The sequence below is a fragment of the Numenius arquata genome, chromosome 9 (genome assembly GCF_964106895.1).
Source record: "Numenius arquata chromosome 9, bNumArq3.hap1.1, whole genome shotgun sequence".
NCBI lineage: Eukaryota > Metazoa > Chordata > Aves > Charadriiformes > Scolopacidae > Numenius > Numenius arquata.
In genome coordinates this window covers 51732692-51760421 of record NC_133584.1, presented here as the reverse complement: position 1 = coordinate 51760421, position 27730 = coordinate 51732692, and positions in this window count along the sequence as shown.

Below are 27730 nucleotides of genomic sequence, written 5' to 3'. Positions count from 1 at the left end.
AAGATGACATATCTTTCTTACACACACGCAGTCACCTACACAAAACCATGCTAAAAATATTTTGTAAAGGCAGCAGTCAAGTACACTGAATAGGGAATGGCAGAATTAAGACTGCCTGTTCATTTTGATACAGTTTCAAGGATTAAAGTTAAGCAATAATAGCATTGTCTTCAGTATTACGCTAACAATTCCTCCTCTGTTTATCCTGAGAGAACACAGCTCACATTAAAAATATCTTCTTTTTTTTTTCTATCTAAAGTCTTCGGGAAAAAAACAGGAAATATAAAACAAGACTTTATTTGTAAAAGTTTCTGGAGAATTTTCTCAGGAAAAGCAAAAGCAAAAACACAGATTAAGAAAAGTCAGAACTAAAGCTGCCCAAACATGGAGACGCCTTTGATTTACTCATGTGCCCATCTCCAAGGAAAGTGAACCAAAACTGCTCCACCAGCAGTCTCCACTCCAGTTATGAGTGATTAACTCTGCCACGCCAGTGACAGTCTTTTAACAGAAGACATTTGTGTATTTAAATTCCAGGGGGTAATTTGCTTGTTGGTTTTTAGAAAAGTAAGATGAATACCACGCCACAGTGGTGTCCCCCACCACTGGTGCAAGCCAAGTCACTGGCAGTGGTCCAGGCTGCCACCCCCCATTGGAAGAACAGCCTGAAGAAGGCAAGACTTTGGCCAGATGTCTGGTGACTAAGCTTGCACACGCTCTCCTTCACATCTGTGCCCTGCCTGAGCTATTCTGTTCTTTCCCTTCCAAACTGTCCCTGCTCCAGGCCTGTCACATCATTTCTCCACTCACCAAAGTCCCAGGCTCCTCATCTTGTCAGCCCTGCCCTTATTCCTCTCCTTTCCCAGCCCTTATCTCATTGTTCAGCCATTCTCTGTTCTCCGTGCCCAGTCTCTTTGTTATGCATTTCCAGTCCTCCCTTATTTTTGCACTCTTTCTATGCCTCACGTCTCACCTTCATCCCACCCAACTCCCTCTCCCAATTTCCTTTCCCTTCCCTTTCAATTCAGGTCAGGCAGCAACATCCCTACTTGCCTGGGCTCAGGGGGATTCAGGGACATGGTGGGGACAATCCCTGTGCTCTCAGACCTGGCTCAGCACTGCCATCACAGGGAAGGTCCTGTACATCCCTGCACTGGGGACATACTCTCTGCAGATGCGTCATTTCAGGTCCAGTCAAAGAGTTCAAGCAAGCCTCTGCTGACCATGTGAAAATCAAAGTTTTTCCTAAAACTTGACACCGAGGCAGATTTTAGTGACTACTGGAATGAGAGGGAAGGAGTGAAAATACCCACTGAGTACCAACCTGTGGCAAGTAGCACCCCCCCGCCCCCATTCAAAAGCAGTGATGCTCCCACTTTTAGCATGGCTAAATGAACCCTTTAAAATGTTGGTCGTTTCAGGACTGATTTGACAGTAACAGTTTTTTGCATCTCTGTAGCATCTCCTAACAGAGACTTTTGGACACGGCTTGTAAGCCTCAGACAACTCTGTTCTCCCAAAGGGCAGGGTAACGATGGAGAGACAGATGGAGAGCGATGAACAAGCCATCAGTGCACCCACGACCAGCCCACCCGCTCAGGCTCCTCGGGTGGCCTGCAAGGCACCCTCCTGGCAGCTCCCCAGAGGTGTGATCTTTCCAGATCACTCTTTCACTCTGCAACCACCATATCTAATAAATGGGGGAAACAGAAGTTTTGCTCCATGTTTATCACCACACAAATAATTATTTTACTTACGAACAACACAAAAGCACGTGGAGCTTATTAAGATGGTAAGAGACCCATCTCCTCCTTCAGAATATAGCACCCATTTATTTCCATGCAAGAAGTAACCCAAATGTTTTTCTTCCCTTTGTTCCTCCCTTTGCTTAACAAGGACCTCTCACTAGTGTGCTAGGATCTGTCCCCAGAGAAATCCAACCCTCCTTTTCTGCATTCAGAGGTTCTGCTCAAAGAGGCTCTAATATGCCTCGATCTGCTGGCTTCCAGCTAATATTTGTACGGTTCCATGCCTCCCTTTCCTGCTGAAAAACAGGAAAAAATCACTTGTTTTTTTAATCATCACCTGAACACACTCATCATCACTAAAAATTCAATTTGAACTTGCAGTTGTAGACCATAATGGCATAATCCCAGTCTCGGTCTGGAAGGGACAGAGTGGGTGACTTATCAGAAAATGGGTTTAAAAAGAAGCCTTTATGCCTTCCAGTGTCTAGAAGAGACCCAGATCGTTGTTTCAGATCACAGCCAAAAAGTAAAAGCCATAAAGACTTGAAAGACAGCACTGAGGCTTCCCAGACTACCTTCCTACACTGACTTTACCACTTGGACCTGAAGAGCCTGAACAACATGTTTTGGTTATTACAGAGAACTTCACCAAAACAGGCAGGTGCTGGCATGATTTTAGGGCTGTAGATGAAGTTCTCAGAGGAAAAGTTGTGCTCCATTTGCCAGTCTGTCTCCCCAGACTATTTCTGCAGCCATAACTAAGGAAGTAGTTTGCATAGAGACTGTGAAATGCAACTGATGAAACGCGGTAACATACATTGGTTGATAATGAATGCAAAGAAAGGAGGTGGGTGGAAAGGGATTTCTGTTGATATATGATGAGTTTTGAGGGCTGGTAAACCACAGAATTAGAATCTCAACTAAGGATTTTCTGCATTTTTATAATTTTAAAACAGAATGCCCACCGTCCTACAGCTCAGTTTGTACCATTTTTTCCCAGGTCCTCTATGGACTGGAGAGAAACAATTTTTTTTTATTCACACATCACTTGCCTTATGTTATGCACTTGCAGAAAGAAGTAAACTCATGATTTTTCATGTCATCCCTGAAGTCTGGGTTGACATACTCACGTCCGAGACTTCTCAAGATAAAATATACGTCCACATGTCCAGGAAATCTGCAGCTACCGTGGTGGGAATGCCCAGCCTGCTCCCTCCAGCTGGTCCTAACACATTTCATGATGACTATACACATCAAACAGCTACAGGCTCATCATGCAAGTCCAGCGCTTCCCAGAATTGCAAGTTTACTGTCCCTGCAGCGTGCACCCGATGATACACACACCTGCAGTAAACCTGCCCAGCACAGTGGGAGTGAGATCTATTGCTCAGGCCCACAGCAACTTTCCAAAAGCACCAGACTTCACGTCTACACATACCATGGGCATGACCAAGGTTCCTGGATGCACAGCAGGCCAGATAGATTTATTGCTGGTCACTGAATATCTGGAAACCCTGGACAAATACAGAAAATGCTCAAGATTGTCTGGGTAAGGTATTTGGTCAAAAAAAAAAGGATCATGCTAGTGAAAATGCCCAAGTATCATGTCTAAATCACAATTTGGCACTGATATGGTCTGCCTGCATCCAGACGACAGACTGACAGATTTAAGCAGTGGGCAAATGAATGGCTACATTGTTTGTATAGAAATTTTTTTATTATTTGTGAAATAAATTGTTGTTTGAATGCCTGTTGTCAGTGAAGCAGAATGACTTGCGCTCAGTCTTTTGAGTATCACCTATGGCAGATGTACAGGAAAGCATCCTTTCAACTAAACACGTGACTGTTGGACATATTTGATGACAATATATTTCAAAATGATCAAAGTCAACTGTCAGAGAAATTACATTAGTCATTATTAGTCTTCAGTAGTTCCCATGAGAACCTTAAACAGTTGGTGGTTCTTCTTAAAAGATTAGAGTAAGCCTTGTAATGTGCCATGATGAAAGTGGTAAAGATTTGGAATAAAGGGCAGAACGCTGCCTTTGTTTCTGGAAGTAGACAGTTTCTAATTCAGGCTTTTAATTGTACTCAATTCTATCAGCCTGTAATACAGAAAACATTGGAAAAGGGCCTATATCTTTCCATGAACTGCTGGAAATGCTATTTTAAATTCATTCCTCTGAAAGAATCTGGTTCCTATTGGCCAGCATCAATGCCAGCAGATATTCTTATTTCCACACCATTTCTCCTCGCTCTCCTTGATTCTTACTAATGCCAAAATGAGAAATGATGCTGATAAGCAGTCACAGGACTAATTATTACACACTGAATCCTACAGCCTTATCAGTGAAGTTGAAAGAAAATTGGCAGTATATTAGCCATGACCTAAAAGTAAAGGTGGAGAGTTTCGAAGCAAAATGAGATGAGGCTTTAGCCATTAAGACTGCAGGCCTGCAGTATAACAAAAAAAACCACCCTTCTGCATTGACTGCTTTATTCCTTCCACAACTGGAAAATTCTATGATGTGAAAAACTCTGCATGTAAAAATGGAAATCCCATAAATTCAAATAATAAAGAGTATCACTTAAGTAATATTTAATCTAAAGAGGCATTCAGATAATCTAGAATATCTGTGAACAATGATTTCTTCAAAGCAGTAGCCAAGATTTCTCTTTGAAAAGGCTTGTTTGAAGTCTTTCTGCACAGCTATAAAACAAAAGACTCTCTGTTTAAAGGATTACATTAAAGGAGTCTCTTTTTTTCTGCATTTATCTGTTGGAAAACGCTGATGAGGGAGAGACCCCCAAACTGCTATGGAGAGTAGTATGACTGTCATTTCAAAGAAGACTGATAAGTTCTTTAGATCTTTCTCCAACAGTGAGGTAATCATGCATCCTTGTCCTTTCATTATGGTTTCTTAGCCCAAAATTTATCAAAGAGCATCATTTTACTGTATTTTGATGTTCTTTACTATCACTGTTTTCTTTTCATTTTTTCTTTCTGTGCATCCCTGAAGCACATACCTCAGATAACACAAAAGGACTTAAACCCTTAAAAGTAGATAATAGCATGGGACTTATAAAAAATAAGGTATCTGTTGACCAAATTTTCATACTCCTTACTTGTCTACATGCTGTTAGTTAAGGCCATTTTTTCATTATATATGAAAAATCATAATGCAAACAATGTGTGGTCATTGCTGTGCTGTGGGGCTTTTGGTTACGTGAGGTCCTTATGGCAGCAGCTTTTTTCCCCTCTAAAATCATTGAAGCAACAACAGCAGTAATGGGTTAAGTCCCTACAGCCAGAGATTTTTAAGGACAGAAATGATAGCTGTGGGTATTTCCCTGACCACCAGTGGCACAAAGGCCATGGAAATTTACCCCTGGGCTGCTGCAGCCCGACAGCCCCAGGCTGAACCAAAGCGGGGGTCCCAGTCTCACCCAGCCTGAAGACGGTTGCTGGTTTTCCTGAAGAATTGCAGACTCTCTGTAGCGAATTTAAGTTTCCTGACCAGCTGCTTGCTTTTTTCAGTTATCTTCCACAACCCCCATGAGAAGCAGCCTGTGGGCTCCTCGGCTATGCCCGTGCCAGTGGAGTCATGAGAACTGCGAGGCTGGCTCCGATGCTGCCCCAAATCACTCACACCACTTAACTTTTAGCACTCTCCTGTCTCAGGTTTGGCCCTGGGCAGCTCTTCCAAATAATGCTGAGGCACTGTTTGGGTGACAGCCAGGCCAGACACCATTCCCAGCTGGTGATTATGGACAAGGCTTCCCTGTTTTGGGGAAGGAAAGGGGATGGAGTTTAGCCAGATGGATGCAAATCAGGCCATGTATTTCTTGCCCTCATGGCCAACAGTCCCTGTGGTTCAGGGATTTCCTGTGTCAGAGCTGGACTCTTTTGGGCAGTTTAGTGGTTCTCAATTAATTTTTCTTCCATGAATTTGTCCAAATGCCTGTTGGACCCATGGAAAGCTTTAGCATCCTCAACATCCTTTGGCAAACAGTTCCACAGCTCATTTCAGTGTTATTAATACCGTACTTAAATGTAAGTGATAGTAAATCTATCGTGTCTTGGCAAACTCCTCCAGGAGGATAACGGTTTTAATAACTGTTAAAATGCTTTCCTTTGCTTGCTGTCTAAGGACATACAGCTTGAACTTCCAGCAATCTGGTTCCTGCTAATGTCATGTCCGTTAGCTGGAAAGAAACCCATATTATCAAACACCTTCTCTGCATACACTGTGATCAAGCCACTCCCTAACCTTCTCACGTGTGTGCTAAATCAACCGAGCTCCTGGAATCTCTCCTAACGTGACACGCTTTTAAAACTCGAATAATTATCCTAAATGAGTTTAAACATGATTTTCCTTTCAAAAAGGAGCCCTTTTTGGCTGTGTAAAACACACCTTGACAGAAATAAATACCATTTACTCTCTCTTTAAGTTTTTGACATCCTGAAGATGTTGCAGAGGGATCTTTGGTCTGTCTCCATGGAGAAATTTTCTAATTGTAAAATAAACAATTTCACAATAAGAATCCTGGAATACCCCCTTATGTGCAAACTGTGCTCAAAAATAAAAGTGGATTTTAATCCAAAAACGTTAGTCTGAGTTGGAAGCGTGCTAAGTATTATGGAATATAAACAGCTTATTCAGCACTATATGCTTTGGGAAACTTTTCCATGGAGACAAGCTCTTTCTGAACATGAGAATAGCACTAATTTATCCATATGCACATAATTAACTTCATTCCACTGATTTTTTGGGAGACTATTTAGCAGATGAGGAGGGATCTTTACGGTAACTTCACACCATCAAATGCGAAACAGCAGATCTTCTTAAAAGATGTATATTGCCAAAGGGAGAAAAAGTAATGTCGATACAGTTGTATTGATTTGGCAGCAGAAATACTCGGTGCTTCATGTTAGCTGCATTTTGGGTGTATTTCTTCTCGCATCCCCATATTGTTCCGTTGCACATGATTAATGTTGAAACGTGATCTCCTGGTTGAATGAAATTGTGAAAACTGAAAACTAAGCATGCATTAAATTTGTTTCACAGAGGTTATAGAGTGATGATAGCTACTGAAAAAATTAACCCCTCTTTAAATCTTGATTTTCAAGTTCGTGCCACTTTTTAGACTTCCAGGCATACACTGTAGATTTCTGACTTCTATGGAAGGAATAGATCTCCTCAAATGTTACTCTTCCATTTTAGACATGCACCTTGCCAAAACCTTACGACTCAATTTACTGTGCAGAGATTTCATTTTCTTTAGCGTTGACACTAGAAGCACTCACTGCATGGAGCTGTAAATCACATTCAGATACGCTGCATTTCCAGGACCTTTGCTGGGGCTGAAACAAGTACCTTTTGAGCAAAAACTGGTGAGAGGACTTTTCAAAGCAGGTGACTTGGAGTAATATTACCACAGAGAACTTACTCCATACGTGAAAATATGTTTTCAAACTCTCCAAAGTACCTCCACAGTATCAGACAAGGTGCAAGTAAAACTGCTGGCACTTGAAGCTCAGCAGGAACCGTTCACAACTGTTGCACAGAAGAAGATCTGAGAGGACGTGAGAAGGCTGTGTAGGATCCTCTGTTGAGGACTGAACACCTTCACAGAAACACAACCCCCACACTTGTGCTTTGCACCAGGTTTCACCAAAGCCCTGCTGGAAATCAGTGCTTTTACCTTGTGAAATAAACAATCGAGTTAAAATCATTATGGTTGGAACCTGAATCCTGCCCATGGAGCAGATGACTCTCTCTCATCTTCAGAGGCACACCAGATACTGTATCCTACACACTTGAGAAGATGGTCACTTGATTCAGAGGGCTGACAACCTGAATTCCTACTACCACCGGGATGTGCAAATCAGACCATTTTGTTAGTTCGCTCTTCCTTTGTTGAAATTAAACTGTAACATATGATTAGAGTCATTTTACTTAAAGAGAAACAAGATCATGCCAGTTCCACTGGCACAAGAGCTACAAAAAAAAAATATTCAGGTACCTCAGGACTGTCTGAACAGCCTTATTCTGGGAATTTTCTGGGTTGCCAATACTTTAATAGCACTAACCTTGCCTTGCAATTAACATCAAAACACAAATCCAGGGATTTCAAAACTTCTTTTGAAATTTAATTCATTACCATAAGGTTAACCCTCGCCTCGCAGGCCGTCTCCCCCAGCAGTGGCATGCTTTAATCTCACAGGAAAGGGTTTGAAGCTTTCAAACCAGACAGGCTGGAGTGTGATTCCACTTGCCGCCTCTATTTTTTTCTCACCGACTTCTCTCATCATCAGTTTCAGCTTCCCTTTAAAATATGTTTTCTATTTAATTTTGTTTTATGTCTCTAGAACTGCAATTTAATGCCACCCTCTTAAAAAAAAATAACATTTTACAGATCTAAAAAAAAAAAAAAAAGCAAGCCTTTTAATCTTTCCTACATTTTTCTCTGGAGGGCAAATTTCTTTTAATCACTTTCCTGAGCACAATTTAGCACATGTAATTATACCTCAAAACAAAAGGAAGTGAATCACTTAATACGATGCTTTGATTTCGGGAAATACTAAATATAGTTAACCTAAGGATTTCTTACTACTTTTTTGATACAACTGTTATTGCCAAAGACAGAAGTGCTTCTTAAGGGAGAATAAATAAGATGGTGTGGCACTTGTTACAGAACAGTCTTTCTGAGATACAGAATTGCTGTCTGGAGGGATTATGGTTCAGGTCGAACACATAAACGTGCTGCAAAATAGCACGCGTAGGTTCTGGCACAGTGCTGCAATCGTGCCTTCAGAAAAAATTCTTTTTTTTTTTTCTTTTTACTTTTTATTACAACATTCACCCTAGTTCACGCTCATGTCCTAAAAGCCAGACCTTCCTAAACCCACGTTGCTACGCACAACAAAAAAGATGTTTCCTGAAAGACAAGCAATCCCTTCTCCACATTGTCACCCACTGAACATCAGAGTAATAGCCTGCAGATGTTTTCTCAGGGTTGTTATATCTACCTCTTAGGGCTTCCTTCGTATTCGGCCCTTGTTTTACAATATGTTGGTGCCCCCTCAGTGTCATATGTCTCAGCTAGAACCTTGGTGGCTGTTGAGAAGCTGGTTTGCTCTGATGTTCTTCACAACAGTTGGGTCCTTCTCCAACAGCGCAAGCATTTCCCTCCCATTAGTGACCCATCATGCTGACTTTGCAAGGCAGTTATTAATTAACAATCTTTATTAATTTATTTTGTGATTCCCATCCACTCTCACTTCCTAAGGCATTGTACACCATACTCTGATAAAACAAAGTAAAATATTAATCGGGATTAATAGCACCATTATAACCAAATGAATTTGGTAGAACTGTAATGCCTAGAGAAGGAACATCAAATTGCAGCTGAAGAACATGTTCAGGAAACACAAGATGCTGGAAAACAACATCTTTTTTTCCAGACTTATTCCTAGTTAATCACCTGCAATATGTACCCTTCACTGTGCCTGCAAGCAAGGGCAAAATGAGCTGAATTGTGCCTTTGGTTTGGGATGTTAGAAAGAGGAAGGGGTTTTGTACCGACTTCCCCATTTTCTACATCATGCCTGCCCGGTCATATGTGGGGAGAACTGACATTGGCAGCAGTGCTGGTGAAGAGCTAAGTAGCATTAAGCACTTTTGGAGCCTAAATCCACTTTTCCAAGGAGACACAGGCACCTGGGACGAGACCCACAAAGGGCGCAGGCATCACAGCACTGAGATCCACAACAGTCTGTTCCCGGGCACTCACTGTCTCATACAACAGAGCGGAGCCGGGCGTTTAGGCTCCCTAAACAGAGTTTCCTGAAAGCAGGAGCCACAAACCAGCCCAGTGGGCAAGGAGCCACGTAAGCTGGTCGCTGAGAAATCTCGAGGTGGTGTCAAGCCTCACCCCACCCAAGGGATGGACAACGTTCTCACTTGGACAGCGTTCACAGCCCCACGGGGTGGAGAACCTCATTCCCACCCTCTGCTGGAGCGCCTTTTTCCCATAATACACAACCCCAGGATGCAGGAAACGGGAGTTCACATCATTCCCTGGCCAGAGGAAATGTTGTCTGCACATCAGAGGGCTGGTTTCCAGGGTTGTTTTTTTCTTCTAGTGGGAAAAAGGAAGATGCACAGCGTCTATTCTATTCTGTGTTTCTATCTAAACTACAAAACCTAGCACTTTGAAAAGCTTTTCCAGTTGCTTTTTTCAACAAAAAAAAAAGTCAAGAGAAGGGAAAAGCAACACCAAATTTCAGCCAAAGTAAAAATTTATTCTAAGTGAAAAAGAAATTTTCCCTTCCTCTGTCCCATGAAAGCTACTGAGTGACTCTCGCTGTTCAAGGAATATCTTTATACACCAGTAAAACCCCTCTGCCTTTTAGGTAAAATGCTAGAGGTGTATAATAAACAACCAGCAGAGTGTTGGTAAGGTATTGCTAAAAGCAGTGGTGATGAAACAACCATCACAACGTGGTCAGTGGTGAAAATAGGAGCTATTGAAGGGCCTGATCCAGCACTGCCATGTGGAGAAGCAGCCCTGTGCCAAGGACCATGGCAGAGAGGCAAAAGAGGAGGTTTCCCAGCAGGAAGGATGCTTTGGCAGCCTATGGTCACCAAGGTGAAGTCTGGTCCTCTCACCAGTCTCCCCAGGCCTCAACTTCTTACTGCTCGCCCCCAGCTACGTTGTATGACAACAAAAGGGACAACCAAGCCAATTCCAAATGACAACCCTCCGCGAATGTGTCTACACACTGATGTCCTCACTGCTGTGCACAGTGCCACTGCCTGCAGGTGGAAACGCCTGTGGCCCCCACATGCAGTCCAAGTCCTTGTGTGCCTGAAGCGGGGAGGAAAAGACTTTTTGGAGGTGGGATCTCCCCCTCATCACCTTTTGGCCGCCTTCTTTGAACTGTGCTGGAATTTTTCTTTTCTTTTCCTGATCTGTAGTTAATCTGCTCACAATGTAGCACAGAATGTGAAATTATAAATGTGACAGGCATTTTTTGTTGTCTGCTTTTTGACAGCTTTTGGAAAAGAAATTAAACTTCTGGCTTTTTGCCTGAAAGATTATGTTCTGTTTCACTTAAGGAGAATGCATTCTTCATAAGCAACTATTTTACATTGCAAACTCGGGGCTCTTATTCCAGACAGATAGACTATTTTTAATAAAGTTTCCTCCAAGATCTCAGCTGGCTTTTAAGTCCATGACTGTTAACCTAGAAATGCTGTACTTAGAGAACTGCACATGAAGGTATATTCATCAGGTCTGGGGCTGTTCTCACACTGAAATAAACCTTCAGAGGTTAAAAAAAATTACGATACATTCATAAAAGTGAACCCATTTGAGTAAAACGCACAATTATAGAGAGCCTGTACTCAGTCTCAGAAGGGCTGTGATTGCGACCTGTGGCTGTGGCTGGGCAGGAAACACTTTTCCTGCCTTGCAAATATTCCTGGGATTTTAGAAATGCCTCCCATTTCCATATGAAGAAAAAGAGAGCTATTTTACAGTTTTCCTTTAAATGAAAGAGCGGAGAGCCAGGCAGACAGCCCACAGGGCTGCGGCTAGGACTCTCACCTTGGATGAAAGAGACTTAAGATCAGATTAGCTGTGCTCGCTTTGATTTGCAAAGGGGACTGGGGCGCTGGGCTCTCAGGGACACCAAACACTCATTAGGCTGCTGCCTTTTTCAGCCTTTTTGCTTGGAGTTTTTCAGTTTTGTACAGACAATTAACTGTTCACCAGATCAGGGACTTGAACCTAATTAGTCTCTATGGGAGGCTGATGCCAAAACCATCTGCTTTAGGCACCCAAACTGGTTAGGCACAACAAGTACAAGTTAGGTGGGTAAGACATTGCAAGAGTGATTCAGCTCACCCAAATTCTGTGTCTAGACTCTCCTGGGGAGACCTGTTGTTTCTGAGGCTGTCTGGAATGCCCACGCCAGGAGCTACTTCTGTCTGCCCACCTTGGGCAACTCTGAAGGGTGACTACGTGAGCGGGGACATACCAAGAACCAACGAACAGGAATGGGTGCCAGCTGTGTCTCATGTCCCTTAGTTGCAAACAGCAGGTCTCTCCTCCACCAGGAGATCAGAAAACTGACCTTGCTTTTCTGGGTGGGTGACTTCTCCTGCACAGTGGCCTAGGAACCTGCACCCTCACCTACATCATCCCTTACAGGCTAGAAATTGGGCTAATATAGGGGTTGTTTCTGTCCTTCACAAAGAAACCATGCCATTGCTGTGGAAAAACTCATGGAAGTAGAAGAAGAGATGATGAGCGCTGGTTTCAAGGTAGTCTTCTTAGAAAGAAGACACTGTGGCTCTCTTCCTACACCCAGAACTGCTTATGCCCTTGTCAACAGTGGCAAACCAAACATAGTCCTCCTTAGTCCTTTCTCACCTGCTTCTTGCATACCTGTATCATTATCACTGGGTTAAAGCAAGACCTCCAGGCTTCTCCAGAGCAAGGAACTACCTGTATTGCAAATAGCTTGCACACAGAGGACAGTGACCACCGTATCTTCAGAATATCATTTTATGACTAAGAAACTATGACAGACTCTTGGAGATCACCCGAGGCCAATACAGCTACTGTACTTCCAGTTGATCTGCAAGGCTAAGGATAGATTTTTCTCCCATAGCACCTAAAGGAGAAGGAGAACTTGTTGTCCACCGAAATACCAGCAAGGAGTCAACAAGGTTCCTGCAATTTCAGCAGGTACTCATCAGCATGGATGCAATGCCTTCCCACTTGCTTTTCCCTGCAGGAAAAGCACAAAGATAGTGTGAACTGTCTTAGAAACGTGACGTATTTGAGACCTACCACCAAAGTCACTTGCACAGATAATGTTCAGGTGTAGTTTCACAACAGTTCCTACTCACTCTTACAAGCCCTAATGCCTGTGGAGCAGCAGTGAGCACCCAGGCAGGGCAGCAACACATGCAGGAAGGCTGACCTGACCACCCTTCCTCATCAGGAGCAGCCCCAGAACTCCCCAGGAACTGCTGCACAGATGTGCAATGGGGGTCTGCACTTCTGTCTTAGCTCACGCCCAGACCTTCATCTGATGCTCCTGGAGGTATGTCCAATGACTCTGGAGCGCTAGTGACTTACATGACTGAATTCTCAGGTCCAAGCTGAGCATGTCCTTCCAGGTCTCCCTGAAAGTGCAGGACAGACACTGCCACACCAGCACCTCCCAGTATGAAACTTGTTCCCCATCAGGGGGTGACTGCAAAGCACCAGTGGGCAGTGCCAACAAGACATCTCCACTGTCTCTCATACTTGTTGCTTTCATACTTGAAGTCTCTGGCTCTCTGAGCAACTTCCAAATGCAGATTGAGCAGACTCCATGCAGTGGCATATGCTTATCTCTGCTAAGACCCTGGAGCATTCGTTTGGAAAGACAAACACCTTTATTGACTTCATGGTGCTCACCTGAAGATCTGTCAGGCACTTTAAATGCCATCCCAGCAAACTACTGTTCAAAGGAGATGAAGCGTGTGCCTTGCAGAGTTAAATTAACATTGTCTAAAAGGCACAAACACCTAACGGCAGTGCAGAAAGCTGTATGAGATGTGTAATAATAATAAATACTACTAATAATTAAAAGGACATGTAATAATTGGGCCCGTGAGGGAAGAGAAAAGAGGGAAGCAATTGACTGAGATCTGAAAATTTTTGGCAGATTTCTCTGGGCTGTGTTCTCCAGTACTTTATTAAATCACCCAAAAGAAAAAGACTTCTTCTGACTAGGGATGTTTCATCACCAAGAACATGTTCCCACATTCAGCAACAGCTTTTGCTCAACTTCAACTGACTTCTCTTGCATCAGAAATGTCCCTGGGCTCTTACATCAGCCTGGCTGCGGACACAGCTGTAAAATCACGCCATTCTCTAGTCAATGTAAGGCAAAATATTTATTTTAATAGTGCTGGCTAGGCCAATTTCATTAATAATTGAATGAGCAGTTTATTTCTAGGTCTTTTCACTGACCACCCATTCATCACTTCCAGCCACAGAGTTCAAAGAGCTGCTGGAAGGTACACTTTAAAAAATCTATTCAAAAACCAGCACAAGGAGAATGGCAAACCCCAAGGGTCAGCCATCTGAGGCTCTGCCACCACAGCCTGTCAGCCTCAACTAGGACCCTGCAGAAGATGTGCTAGGACACTCCAGCAAAGATTTCAAAAGTAACTGGCACCTTAGGGCATACATTCAGTGGCAATGGAAGATGCACAGGTTGAGTCAAAGGCAGCACAACCCACACTCAACCCACTCTCCTGGTGTCCCCTTAGAGCTGCTGATGGTCCCAGGGGAGCACAGCTGTTTAAGTCCTGTGATCTTCACCAGGATGTGGTGGTGAAGATCATGGATGCACACTGAACCACAATCCATCATGGATGCACCCTGAACCCATATTCTCATTTTTTTAAGGAATCTGGGTAGGAAGTTGTACCTGCTTTCTTGTATTTATCATTTCAAGGGTATCTTGCAGCAACAAGTTCCAATGCACAGTAGCACAAAGAAAAGCCAGCTTCCTTTTTCAAATAACCACATTGTACAGGTAGCAGAAGTAAAAGTGGTATCAAAAAGACACTATGATCACCAGAAATCAGTCCCTGTAAGCTCCAGCTCCCAGCAGGCAGCCAGTCTGACATATATCCGGACAGCCAGGTAAAATTTTCATGTGGATTCCCACCTTTTTCCCTTCCACTTTCTGTAACCTTTTAGACTTCCCCTTCCAAGCAGAATTGTTTACTCTGCTGTATCTCCTGCCCCAGTCCTTCCCATCTGATCCAGAGCTGCACTCATATCAAGAATAACAGTTTTTTCAGCCAGTTCTGTACCTCTCCCTCTTGTAACCTCAGGTTGCCATCTCCAGAGTAGTTGGGATATTTCCAAAGTGGCTAAGAGAATGAATATTCAAACTGAACAATCTAAATCTCAATGAAGGACACTAAGCTTATCTCCGATTTTACTGCAAATTGATTCCCCTGTTAACTGGCCAAAGACCTGAATGAAGAATTTGGATTACCACCACAGTTCAAATGATTACAAAAAGAGAAATACAATTTTTTGCAACAACAAACTCCTTTTTCAGTTCCACATCTTGCAAATATTTTGATCAACTTTCCAGTCTCCCCTTCAGCCACTCCTCCACTCCAGTTCAGTGAAACATTTCATGGAGCCAAGCTCTTTTGATCCATTAGAAATTTGTCCAGCGCCCATTGCTAAAGCCAGTTGGAACACAATTTGAAAAAGGAGAACATAAATTAAGCAGTAAATTTGTGATTTTCATACAAACCACACAGAAGCCAGTGACAGCTACTAGTTTAGCCAAATCATCCATTCCCCTGACCAGCAAAGCCTTTTTCTCTGGAGAACTATACTGGAAAAACTTCTGATACTCTTGCTCTCAGAAGAGCCTTGAGCTAGGCAATATTTATTTGAGTTGAAAAAATAATTATTTTATAGCAGCTTCTCAGATGGAAAAAATCTCTTAAAACTGAGCTGAAGGACGGGTATGATTTCCACTTTGGTAACACATTGATCAAGATAAGAAATAATTAATTGTACAACTCCTCTGAAATATTATACAAACGGAGAAAATGTGTCTATCTGAAAACCCAGAAGTATGTGTCTTGGAACAAATCCAGATGCACCAAATGTCTATTTTAAACTCAGTGACTCATGAAAAGAGAGCTGCAGTGATTAGTTACAGCAGCTTAAAGTGTTAAATAAACATAAACTAGGAATGGCTCTGACTGAATCTGTGCAAACTGACCTCCAGAATTGAGAAGTGACCCTTAGGCTTCAGAAGGACTTTCTACGTGGAAGGAGGAGATCTGCTTGGAAAAGCAAGGCCCAAGGAGCGCTGGATGATGTGATGTCCAGAGGACACCTTGCCCCTGTTCTCAAAAAGTGCAAGTGCCTTTGGTGTCTTGCTGTGTGAAACTTGCCAATGTGAAAATTCTGGACGTAATCTATGGAGGGGAACGGTCCCACACAAGAAAATGACCTGTGGCTGTGTGGGAACAGGCAGTAGTGATGACGAGGAACAGGCACCCGAGCCCTGCACACAGTGCTCCGGCTCCCATCTTGTGTGGGTGGGTTTGCTTGCAAGAGACATGAAACGCTCACTTTTTTAATAAGCCATTTCACAATGGTTGTGTGGTCTGTGGTCAGGTCACACCTCTTTTATGGAGTCCCACAGCCATTGCTGCACTCAGCTGCCCAGATGTCTGAAATGCCCATTGCCCCATTCCCACTCTGCCCTCAGACTTGATTACGTGGGTGCTCTGCTCCCTTCTCGATATCTGGGCATGTCTACGTCTGTGGGCACTGCTGCCAGACAAGTACCCAAGCTGTGAGACTGATCAAACTAAACCCCTTTTTTTCTCTTGAGTAAAGGTAAGTGTGAATCCAAGCCCTGAACTAAACAGCAACAAATCTTCAGGAATTTGAAGTGCAGACCACACATAAGACTCAAGGCTCAGGACATGCCTATTGCTAAATGTTTTGCACAAGGCATGTATTTTATCAGATGAGCACCACACACATGCTAATGAATTCAGTGAAACAAATGGCATTGCAATTACTGCCTGTGCATTACACAGTAATTGTCAGACAAAGGACAGCAACAAAGCAGAGACTCACATAAAATTAGATTAAAAACTTTTAACTCTTAGTGCATCATACTCACTGTTTCCATGGATCTGTAATGACCCAGGGAAAGAATTTGCAGTGGAAAGCAAAGGGGCTTTCTCTGAATTTGCAGCAAGCTATTAAGGCCACTAGCACTAGCTATAGACAGCTGACATCTTCTGAGTGCACATCATCCCTGAAACTCTGATTTATGTTTAAAGGCTTAAGAAAGATTTATCTTCAGGGCCAGCTCAAGGAGCATTATGTGAAAGGGGAATGAATAAAGCAAGAAAGCCATAAATTTCTCTTTCAGTACAAAAAGCTGGACACTGAGTAACCATGCAGCAGCCGAAAATTGCGTAGAGCACACCAGCATGAGCGTTGTGATCTATGTTAAAAAGCTTTTCTAAATTCCTCATTAGCATTCCTTGATAACGCCAGCACAATAGGATTGGGGAGGCAGACATTTATGTATCATGAAAGAATATTAATTTTTAAGTCATCCAACTGTTTTAAATTACTTCCTCACTCAACCAACCGACAAGCAAAGAAGTCAGGGTCTGCAGAGAGAGATGCCCATTCTCCTGCTCTCCTTTAAACCAGACTCACTGCACAGGCTACCTGGAACTAATTCTGCTTCTTGCTGGCATAAAAGGGATAAAGATTAGTGTATTGTTTGCAATGTCCAGTGTGGCTACTGGCAATAGAAAGGTGCTGAAAGAAGTAGAATACCTTTTTTTTTTACTCTGAAGAACATAAACAAACTGGCAGAAAGGATGGGATAAAGATCTAGTCTACCTACAGCCGCCTTAATTATATTTCCTATTTAGGTTTCATCTCCTAATGATAAGCTCTTATTAACTCACTCTTGCCCCAGATTGCTTCCCCTGTGCTTCAGTACTGTATTAGAAAGGCGTTCTGAAAAGAAACCTTTTAAAATTTTTAGTTTAAAAAAGTAAAGAATTGTCACCCTTAACAGTCCTATGGCCACACAGAGAGACAGAAAACTCAACCACTCCCTTTAAGGAGTGTTGTCTACTAGAGAAAAGAAGCACACAGGAAAGCACCAAGGATGTTATACCTACAGAAACTGTAAATGACTAATCTTTAAAATTTCATTCCTCCCCTGTGGGACAGAGAAGGTGATGAATAAGGAAAACCCAACTCAGAGGGCAGAGCGCTCTTGAGGTCCAGGCACGGCTGAGGTGGGAACTCCAAACTTCAATAGAAAGCGCATGAATGCTAAAAAACCCAGCACATCTGGATATGCCCCATTGTTAATCTCTCATTACTCAAGTTAAACAGGAGCACACAGATTTATTTAGACACAATAACAGTTCTTGTAGAACACAGCAAGCAACGAAGAAAAGCAAATTCACCTGGGAGAGAACAGAAGTAGAAAAACAAAGCAAGTGCTTATGCTAGAGCCAGGCCTCAGCCCTGATCCTGTTCTGCCTCCGGCCCAGAATCAAGCACACCAAAACTCAGCTGTACTCTGAAAAATCCTGCTCAGGTAGTTTTCAAATCCCTGTGCTATTGAAGAAAACAATTTGCAATCCTCCTGGAAGCAAAATGCGGAAGGACAGCAATGCTGCAAACGATAGCAACACACACGCTCAGGATGTGCTGGATGCAAGCACTCAGTCTCTGCACCTCTTCTTTACACTTATTTAAAAAGATTTCTTTTTTTATTTATTAGTACTGATAAACTGGAGCTAAGCAATCCATGGCATGTTGCCGTTGTGCTGGACCAAAGCAACTGGAAACAACAGATTAACAACTTCAAGTTAATAAAACCATAAAAACACAAATGGATGGCCTTCCCTATTGCCCATGGCCCCATTCTGCAGCAACGTTAGTGTGACTTCAGAGAATAAATAGGGCCATATAATGGCAATTATTGTCATGGGCTCATTGCAGACATGACCTCACTCTCAGGAACTGGAATCTGCCCCCGGCTGGGCTGGAGTTCCCAAGGAATTTTAATGACAGGGTGTGAGGGTCAGGCCAGGCTTGGTACCTCTTTTGCAAAATAGAAACCCGTTTTGGTGGGGCTAACTGAGGCTGGTTGCCATCTGAGGTCCCCTTAATGTCTCCAAGGAATGGTTTGGGTGTGACAGGTGGCCAAACACTCACACCCAGTGCTCAGTTACTGTGCCCCAGCCACTAGATCTGAACACTTGTTAATATTGTTAGTGAGAAACCTCTGCTGAGGGCTAACACTTGCCTCCCTCATGGATCTGGAGCATCCTTTGCTTGTTGTATCCCACATAACAAGAGAAGGCTGTCTCATGCTCTCAGCTTTTACCCATCTGTAGTTATGTGACTGTGTTATCTGCTAGAGATGCCCATCTTGCCCAGAATTTCAGTAAGGCTCAGCAGCACTCAGGGATGAGGAGGAAAGGGGTGTATACCTCCCAGTGACCTATGAAGCTATGGACTGCTCATGCCTGCACCCTCTGGGAGCTACCAAACGTGGTGGGAAGGCTGGTCTGCTGTAATGCACAACCATTATCAACTCAGCTAAGAGACATTACCCTGTGGAAAGCTAGATCCAGCTCCCTCTTGGCACCAAATATAAGTATCTCTGGGACCCAGTTTAACTGGTGAAGTCTTCATTTTGTCAGCCTCTGGCATAACAGTCCATTAACCTCAGTGAATTACCTTGTAGTCCCCATCCATCAAAGTGTCTGGCTACCTGATGAAATGAAGAGTTATTTCTTGGGTCTGTCACTATGTGTCAGCTCAACGGCTAAATCATTTATTCAATATGATTAATCCATTATATCTCAACTGTAGCGTCTGCCCTGTCAACCTGAAGAGCTGGCCAGGAAAGTTCCCAGGAACACCAGAGACAACAGCAATGGGACTGACAAATCGCACCAGTGTGTGGCATGCCAGGGGCATCCAGGAAGGCACAAATTCCCTCCACTCCCACACTTGTGTTGGAGCACAGTTTAATTTGAGGACAATGATTTTCAAGAGGAGCCAGAAAGGGGAGGAACCACCCAAGGGACAGCAAGAAGCAATTTCACAAATAGTTCCTACTGCCTAAGAAAACTGAGAAGATGTGTGGTGAGAAAGAGCTTTCAGGGTGAAGATAAGAGTGTTCAGATCCCACGATGAGCACCGATACTCAGAACTGTCATTCCTCCCACCTGCTGAACTATCTGGGATCTCCCAGATCTATACCATCACTTTGGTTTTAGGCACGCTGAACCAGAATTACACCTCACAACCTGCAGGGTTGCATGATCCCCAGTAACAGACAGCACTGATTGAACGAAGCGACTCAGTCGTAGCTGGCCTCCTGTCTGCTACCTCCCATTGCACCTAATCTCCATCCACCACTGCAGAACAAGGCCAGCTGGTGCCTTTCTTCCTTCACTGTCGTCTAAACCTTGAACCTGGTTCATCTGCCATGAAAAAATGTGAAATGCTGCAACATCCGTCAGTCCAGCATGTGCCAGTGAGGAGCAGGCTGTGGACCAAGCTCCACAGCACTGGTGACAGAAGGTGGCATCCAGCACAGAGCATAAATACAGGGTGATTTACACAGAAGTAAATCAGGCAGGTTCTCACTATTCATTCTGGAATATTTACTGGGCTTGCTTCAATTACCAGACTTAGTGGCATGAACTTCAGAGGTACAATGCTAAGTATTTTTCTAAGGTCATGGATGGTAATTGAAAGTCGACTTTGATACTCACATTAAAAAATACTGCTAATAGGGAACTGCTCTGAAATCAGCCCAGCATGATGCCTTTCAGACTTGGTAATAATGAATATACGAGTGACTCGTAACAGTCTACTGGGTGGAAACAAAACATAATTTGGCTGGTCATTTGCTTTTGTTCGTCTTTTGTTGGCGGAATGGGAGGGGAGACAAGTCCTGTGGCAATAGCCTTGAACAGACCATCTCCGTTTTGAATCTGCTGAGATGAAATATCTCCTTTCAACAACAAAGGCTGAGCTCTGATCAAAGCCCAACCAGCAGCACGCCCTGCAGTTGGATACACCAGATCCTGACTCCTGCAAGTGCCCAAGGGGATGTGAGACTCCCATCAGTCAAGTAAGACAAGGACAGGAGAAAGCACTGTAGTTTTCAGTTCAGCCCAACAAACCCTGCAGCCTCTTGGCTTGTAGTAACCTGGAATGCATCCTGCAAGCAATTAGCAAGATGGCTTTCCAAGCTGATCAACACCACACGGCTCCTTCTTTGATATTGTTCTATTCTTCCTCCCCTCCCTCCCAAGAGCTTTTTCAGGAACTCCACGCACACGCTGCCAGGAGTACAATTACAGGACAGCCTGTACAGTAGAAATTCATTCAGCATGTTTCTGGGATCCCTCGTTTTCATGCAATGGCCTCTGCGCCTGCTCTGCCCGCACCCAGTTGTGTGAGATGCTTGGGCACGCAACTACCCATCATGTGTGAATAAAGGCTTGTTTTGTCAAGCAAATATATATGTGCAAAAATGTACAGTCCTGTGTTGCAACTGTCTAAAATACCGTTGTAGCACGACAGTGAGTTCCAACATGCCAGAGCAGAGGGGATAGCCTGTCTCTAAGTGATTGCGTGTCTTCTGCATAGACCCTCTCAGAAGCTCCTCTCTGTCTGTACTCAGCCATTTTGGTCGGACAAACACTGCTGTCAACAGACCGAATGAAATTAGTATCTTCTGTACTTAAAACTCAGATAGCACAACTCATGCGACTTTTGAAAACACCAGCTCAATTATACCGTTTTGCAGGGCAGAGAGGGGATCTGTCTGCACCAGCCACTCGCAGGCAGGCGGGGTTTAGCAGTGGGAAAATGTGTCATCCCCATTCTCACCTTGCTCCTTTTTCCTTCGTCCTTCCTTCTGCACCCAGCAAGAACAAGTCTCTTGCTAACCAGCCTTCTGCCTTACCCACAGGACCACACTAGGTCAACAGCCTGCCAAGCATTGCTGCTGAGAAAATACCTCCCAAACAGGCAAGTCCCTCACAGATAACGTGTCTGAAAATGGCAGGTTGGTTTGTTCTGTTCTCTATCGTTCAGGAAAAGAGGCTTCTTCTGCCAAGCCGTTATGGCCACTGCATGGAAAAGGCAGGTATCAGCTAGGGGGAGCCTCCAGACTCGCAAAACATCTCAGAAGCTCCTGTTTTCCAGCTGCTGGGGGTGATGGTGCAGTACAAGGACTCTGGGCTGGTAAAATGGATTGGCCATTGGCCATTGGAAATGGAAATGGTCCCTTGGAAATGTGCCTTCAAATCTAGATGGAGCCATGGATGGTCTAGATGATGTTGATCAAACTATCTGCTCCTCTCTGTCTCGATTCCAAGGTGGAATCAGGGCTCTAGTAGGTTCTAGTAGTCTGTGCAAGTCACCATAAGTGTGTGGTTTTTGGAAATTGGTAGCTGTTAATGTAAATGTTTAAAGTCAAAATTCTCTTTCATACTTTAAATACTTTAGGAAGATGGAGCCACCCACTCTAAGTCTGTAGTTTTATTCTGTATCTTTGGTCTAGAAATATATTGAGACTTTCCTTTTCTATTTTTAGGAGTTCAATTTTTTTAAGAAAGTTATGTTTGTTGGAAAGGTGCATTTCCACGTGTATCTTACCATGACTTCTGAAAAAGAAAACATTAAAACAAAAAGACTATCTCATATTTGTTCATTAGCACTGAAAGATGACCTACCAAGCAATTAATAGTATAGATTCAATCATTTAAATACTCCTTATTCAGCAACTGGACTTAACTGTTCTGTTACATTCCACTGAAATCCTTAATATATAAACATGGAGGTGCTTTATCAAACAGGGATGTAGCTCCCTGCAGAGCCACGCTGCAGTGCGGAGAAGAGTGTGCACTGGCATGGATATGTTCTTTTATTTTCTGTGATCCCGTGTTTATCTGTAGGCCTGTGAATTGCCTTTGTGCGCACTGACAGCTGCCTGATAAATGCATAGGCACTGCAAAAAGAGATAAACCCTGCCGCAACAGTTTACTGATAGCATCAGTGTTCAATCTAAGGCAAACGCTAAATCATGGAAATCAACAGTTCATGCAGAGATCTAAGATTATTGGGTTTCAGAAGCTAAGAAGCCCTGTGACTTTGCATTGGAATACAGGAAATCATAATTCAACTTTCCATACAAGTGTAACGGCAAGCTAGATGCGGATTTGGCAAAGTACTTCTGGGAATGTGGGGGCAGAGGAAAACTGCTTGTGTCTTTTAAAAAATATTTTTTAAATTATTATTATTTTGTATATTTTCTCCATAAATAGCTCTTTCTTGTAGCTCTTTTAGAGCTGTTTTTTTGTATTTGATATACACAATCTCAGATTGGGGACACACATCAAACAGGATGTTTGTGATCTCTGACTGCGTAATAGTCATTCTCAGGTTCATATTTCCCGTACAAGATTCATGATTATGAGCTCGAAAAATCACTTTTTGTGCATGATTTGTAATCATTGCTTAAAAGTCAGTAAACAATTCCACAGTTAACTCATTCTGCCAAATATTCTTACAGAGGACATATAAGTGGCTGTAATTCAGTCAAGGCAAATCCAAAGCATATTTACAGAATCCTTGCTGTATTTCTTCTAAACTAAGGGCCCCATCTGGCTATATTTTATTGTTTTTCAATACAAGAAGTGCCAACAGTAGCATGAAGTGATGAGATCAAATACCTTGTTACCTAGGAAAAGCCTAGGTAACAGCCTAGCTGTTTACGTTTTCTTACAGTTTGCTTGGCTGTTGGTAGCTGACAGCATAAACTGTATTCCCAGGCAAAAATCCTAGCCCCATCTGATCTCAAAGAAATTTTGTCTTTGATATGAGAAAAAAAACCAACCAAATTTCAACCGCATTTGTTCACCTAGATTCATACAGTATTAATTGTCTTGAAAAATGAAAGTTTCACGTCATGACTCCTGGTACAAATCAATGAGGGAAATGTTTTTTTGTATATGTTAGTCCTATAGAATTATCCATCATCCAAAATGCCTTTTTCTCTTTCAACTTAACAGGAAGTTCCTGTAGTTTGTTCATACCCCTTGACTTTAAATCTTGGGTGTTTCACAAGATTTCTAAGCATTAATGTTTCCCCTTCTAAAAGCCAGCAGCTGCTTTATGTTTTTTCCACCCAAGTCTACACACCATCATCAGTGTTACATCCTTGGCATTATAAGGTCTGGATAAGCTTATCAGATAAGGTCTGGTAACTGATAGACTTGTAAATGGAATGGAGGTCACAATTCTGAAGAGTTCATGCTCACATAAAAGCAAAATTAAAAAAAAAAAAAAGAGAGATATTAATATCAAGATATTCCACTAACTTTGTTCCTTATGGTGTACACCAATGTGCATTCATCAAGAGGAGAAGCAGGTCGGGAGGGTCTGCTCTTCCCCCATCCATTCTGTACCCTTTGCTTGTGCTCTCACAAGGAATGGGAAGGGTACAGCATTAGGGTGAATCCTTCTCTCAGGCTGGTTGCTGGAGGGACAAAGGGAGAAGCAAAGGAACCATTTGCCCAGATGAAGGAGTGGAGCCACCAAGTGCTGTAGAACTTTTCCTCCTCCTTCAAATCCTATGGGAAAAAGATTCTGATCGAGCAGAAAAACTATGGCTCTTACAAGGAATTTAGTGAATAGGACAGGCAGCAGTACTGCTTTCAGGTGGTGGTAAAATTCTTAATGGTCAGGAATACCCATTTTTTCCTAGGAGCTGTATTTCTTCAGTTAGTGATGCATTATCACCTGGTGCTCTCCAAGCACTCTACGTACATATGTGAGTAAGCTTTAAATCCATAAAGACTGTTCCAGAATATATAGTCTAATTAATCAACCGTCTTTTCAACAGAGGTCACGATATTGCGCAAAGCTCATAGTTTGCTAAGTGAAACCAGAGGACTGTTCTTTTCCTCCAGCAAGCATTCCCCTTGCAAAATCCAGAGCTATTCCATTTAAGTGTTCACAGTTTGCCGAGGGAAAGAACTCTTTCTTTTTTTTTTTTTCCTTAGTATGTGGCAACCAAAAACTAATAAAGTTTTTCCTGAGAGCTGGAGAATGTACAACATCTCTCCAAAGTAATAAATAGCTGCCTGGTCTCTGACTAAAAACAGCTCAGAAAAATGCATCCCGTTTTCTAAAGCGATCACACCCCAATGTCCATGAAAACAGCCCTGCAGGCTACAGACAGGCCTTAGCTCAGGCAGCGACTTAGGTCTTCAGAGTGAAATGCTGCTTGGAACATTGGGTTGAAAGAAGGAAAAAGGGAATAATCCTGAAGGATGGATGGATGGATGGATGGATGGATGGATGGATGGGGAGCCCTCTTGCTTTCCTTTCAATAGGATCCATGTAAGCCAGATTCCGTGGCAGTATATACCAACACAATCTGCTCCAGGGATGTGGAGTTTTGCTGCTGCTGCTGTGGTTTTCATTTTTCTAGTTTGTGCTAAAAGTGAGAAATTAGATTGTTACTGCCAAGGTCTCTGGAATGCAGTACCAGGTTTTAGACCTGAATTGGAATAACTCTCTCATAAATTTCTGATCTTTGGCAGCATAGGAGACAAAACCAGCTTTTAATGTGAGCAGTGACCTGGGCAGCCTGACAAACCAGTGCCTCACCAGAAGTATTTGCAAGGTTTCCTTATCTCAATCTGTAGACCAGACTCAAGTCCAACAGGACAGCTGCAGCAGGTTTCTTTCTGTGGGTTCAGATGTGTTTCTCTCTCCGTGCAAGGACCATCATGATACCTCACTGTCCCTATTTTAGTAGAGAGAAGACTTTTAGTATTTATTGGGCAGTCTGCTAGTCAAGTTAATATCCTTTGTATTATTAGGAGGACATGGAGACAGCAAGACTTTTGTTACTTTAATTACACAGTAAACTCTTGCAAAATCATTGGCAAGAGCAGTCAGTTATGCCATATACCTTATGCCATGTGTAATTCTTTTCCTCCGAGAAGAAAACAACCATGCGGTTAGATGCCAGATCTGTGTCTGGGCATGCACAGTGGAGAGCTTAGCTTCTGCTTAAAACCTGTGATTGGCAGGGGATAAGGTCCTTCTGATTATATCCTTGACGTCTGCCCTGGCTCTGAAGATAAGATTTGATGTGGACTTGTTGAGTAATCCAGGTGAGCTTCAGAGTTAGTAATGTGCCGGCAAATGGTTTCTGCCTTGCAGATTTTTTTGTCCAGTCACAGAGCAAGTGAGCATTGGAAGCCATAGTAAAAGATCCAACTCTTTTGCTCCGAAGAACATTTCTCTACTCTTCTTTTATGGGTATATATCAAGTGCTCCAGCTCTTAACTCTGACTGCACCCTTCCCACAGTGACTAAGCTAACACCTCATTAAACCTTGGAACCTCTAAAACAGGAGACTCCAGTCCTATCCCAGCTAGACAATAGCACCTCGTCAGATCAAATTTGACCCACCATTCTGACTATTCCAGAAAGCCTGTTATTTATTTCTCTTCCTTCCTAGAAGCAGAGACTGAACAACAACTGATTAAATTTCTGTAATTTACAGAAATTTTACAACCAGGACCTGCATGCAAAATTTTATCCAACTATTTGTACCACTCAGTGCCAGCCTGAAAATTTTATGAGAACGCCCAACCTCAGCAGGTGTCAGCAATTGCAAACCAGGCTGGAACTTGAACACCAGGGATCACGGCACAAAGTGGGTGAATTGCATAAACTTTGTGTTTAATCCCTTCTGTTATTCCCACCTCTAAAAACCTTTTTCTGCTACACACCAAAGGCAATTTTCCAAGAGGGTATTAAGGGCTTGGCTGTTTCTCTGTTATTGCCATGAAGGTGCCACCCACCGAAGCTGTGGCTGCACCAGCCTTTGTCAGAAATTCTGCAAGAGCGGCTCAGCTTTCAGCAAGCGACAAAGACCTTACTTGAACGACCCCTTCACGTCCCCCTCTTCTCGCAGAAGAGGGGGACATTCGGGGCAGTTTCTCCAGAACCCATGAGAAGAGGAGGCTGTGAATTGTTAATCGCAATCGCACGGCTAAAGGTAGGTGCTATCACCAGCGGGCCGAAGGGCTGAGCGGCAGAAGAGAAGGTTACGGTGGTGACTAACGTAGACTAAGTACCAGCAGTAAATGTTATAGTGACAGCAAATAATGACCTCTCTCCTGCCGAGCCCTGCCAGGGTGGTTTTGGATGGCAGGACACCCAAGCTGAGGTTCTCCTGCCCTGGCGTCACAGCCCCTCTGTTGTTCCATATTGTCCTGGTTTGAGGTTAGCTGCAGGTTTTGCTTCTCCACCTTGCCAAGGTCCCCATGCTCACATGCCTCTCGCGCATGGTTTCCACTCTTCTGTTTTCCCTGCACCCCTGTGCCATCTTCTGAAGCACGGAAATTGTGTCCATAAAACGGGACGTCTCGCTCTTCCAGGAAAAGCCTGTGGGATAAAAGAAGAGAAGGGTGGCTGCAGGCCTCATCACGTTCCTCACTTGTCATAAACAAAGCGAGATACCCTATGTACAGTTTAATGTCCTTATTGCTTCACTTTGTGCCGTGTTCTGTTAAGTATGGGTAACCCAGCCTTCCCAGGAGGACAGGGAAGTAACACTTCTGCAGAGGGTCATTTGTTTTTTCTTGTTTCAGATGCTTCAGGACTTGTTTTGTTTTTCCTGTCTTCATTATGGAATGAAGATTGCAAAACCCTGGTAATGTGAAATTCACTAATGAAAGTGTCACTAACACACAATTTACTCAGAGCTGTGCTGCTTCAGAATTTGGGAATTAACTCAAAACAACCAGCACACGAGTCAGTCCTCAAATAATTCATTTCAATCAAAATTATAATCTAAAGAAACCACTGAAAATTCTAAATTTTTTTAAGATACCTTTTAGTTTTTGGGTTTTGCCATTTGGTTTTTGAGGCCTCTCAGTTTGGTCATGCCATTTATCAAAACGATGCACAAAGATTTCAAAAGTTAGGACGAAAATATTAAGTCGAGAAAGACAGACAGCAAGTCTTCGATTAAAGGAAAGAGAAGTTAGTGTGAATTAAGCTTTTTGATCACCTTTAAGTCAGACTTTTGCAATATCTGGAAAAGCACAGCTTTTTTTTTTTTTTTTTTTCTTAGAACAACTAAACTAAGGCTCCCAACTCATTGCTTCTTTACAGAAATTTGGACTTTATGCAAAACACTAAACTCTGGCACCAATATTAGAAACAAGTGATAAAACTAGAACTTGAACCGCTGCCTTATCCCACAGTACAGAACTGCATTTAGACTGTCTTCGTCTTCAAAATCAACCTGCCTG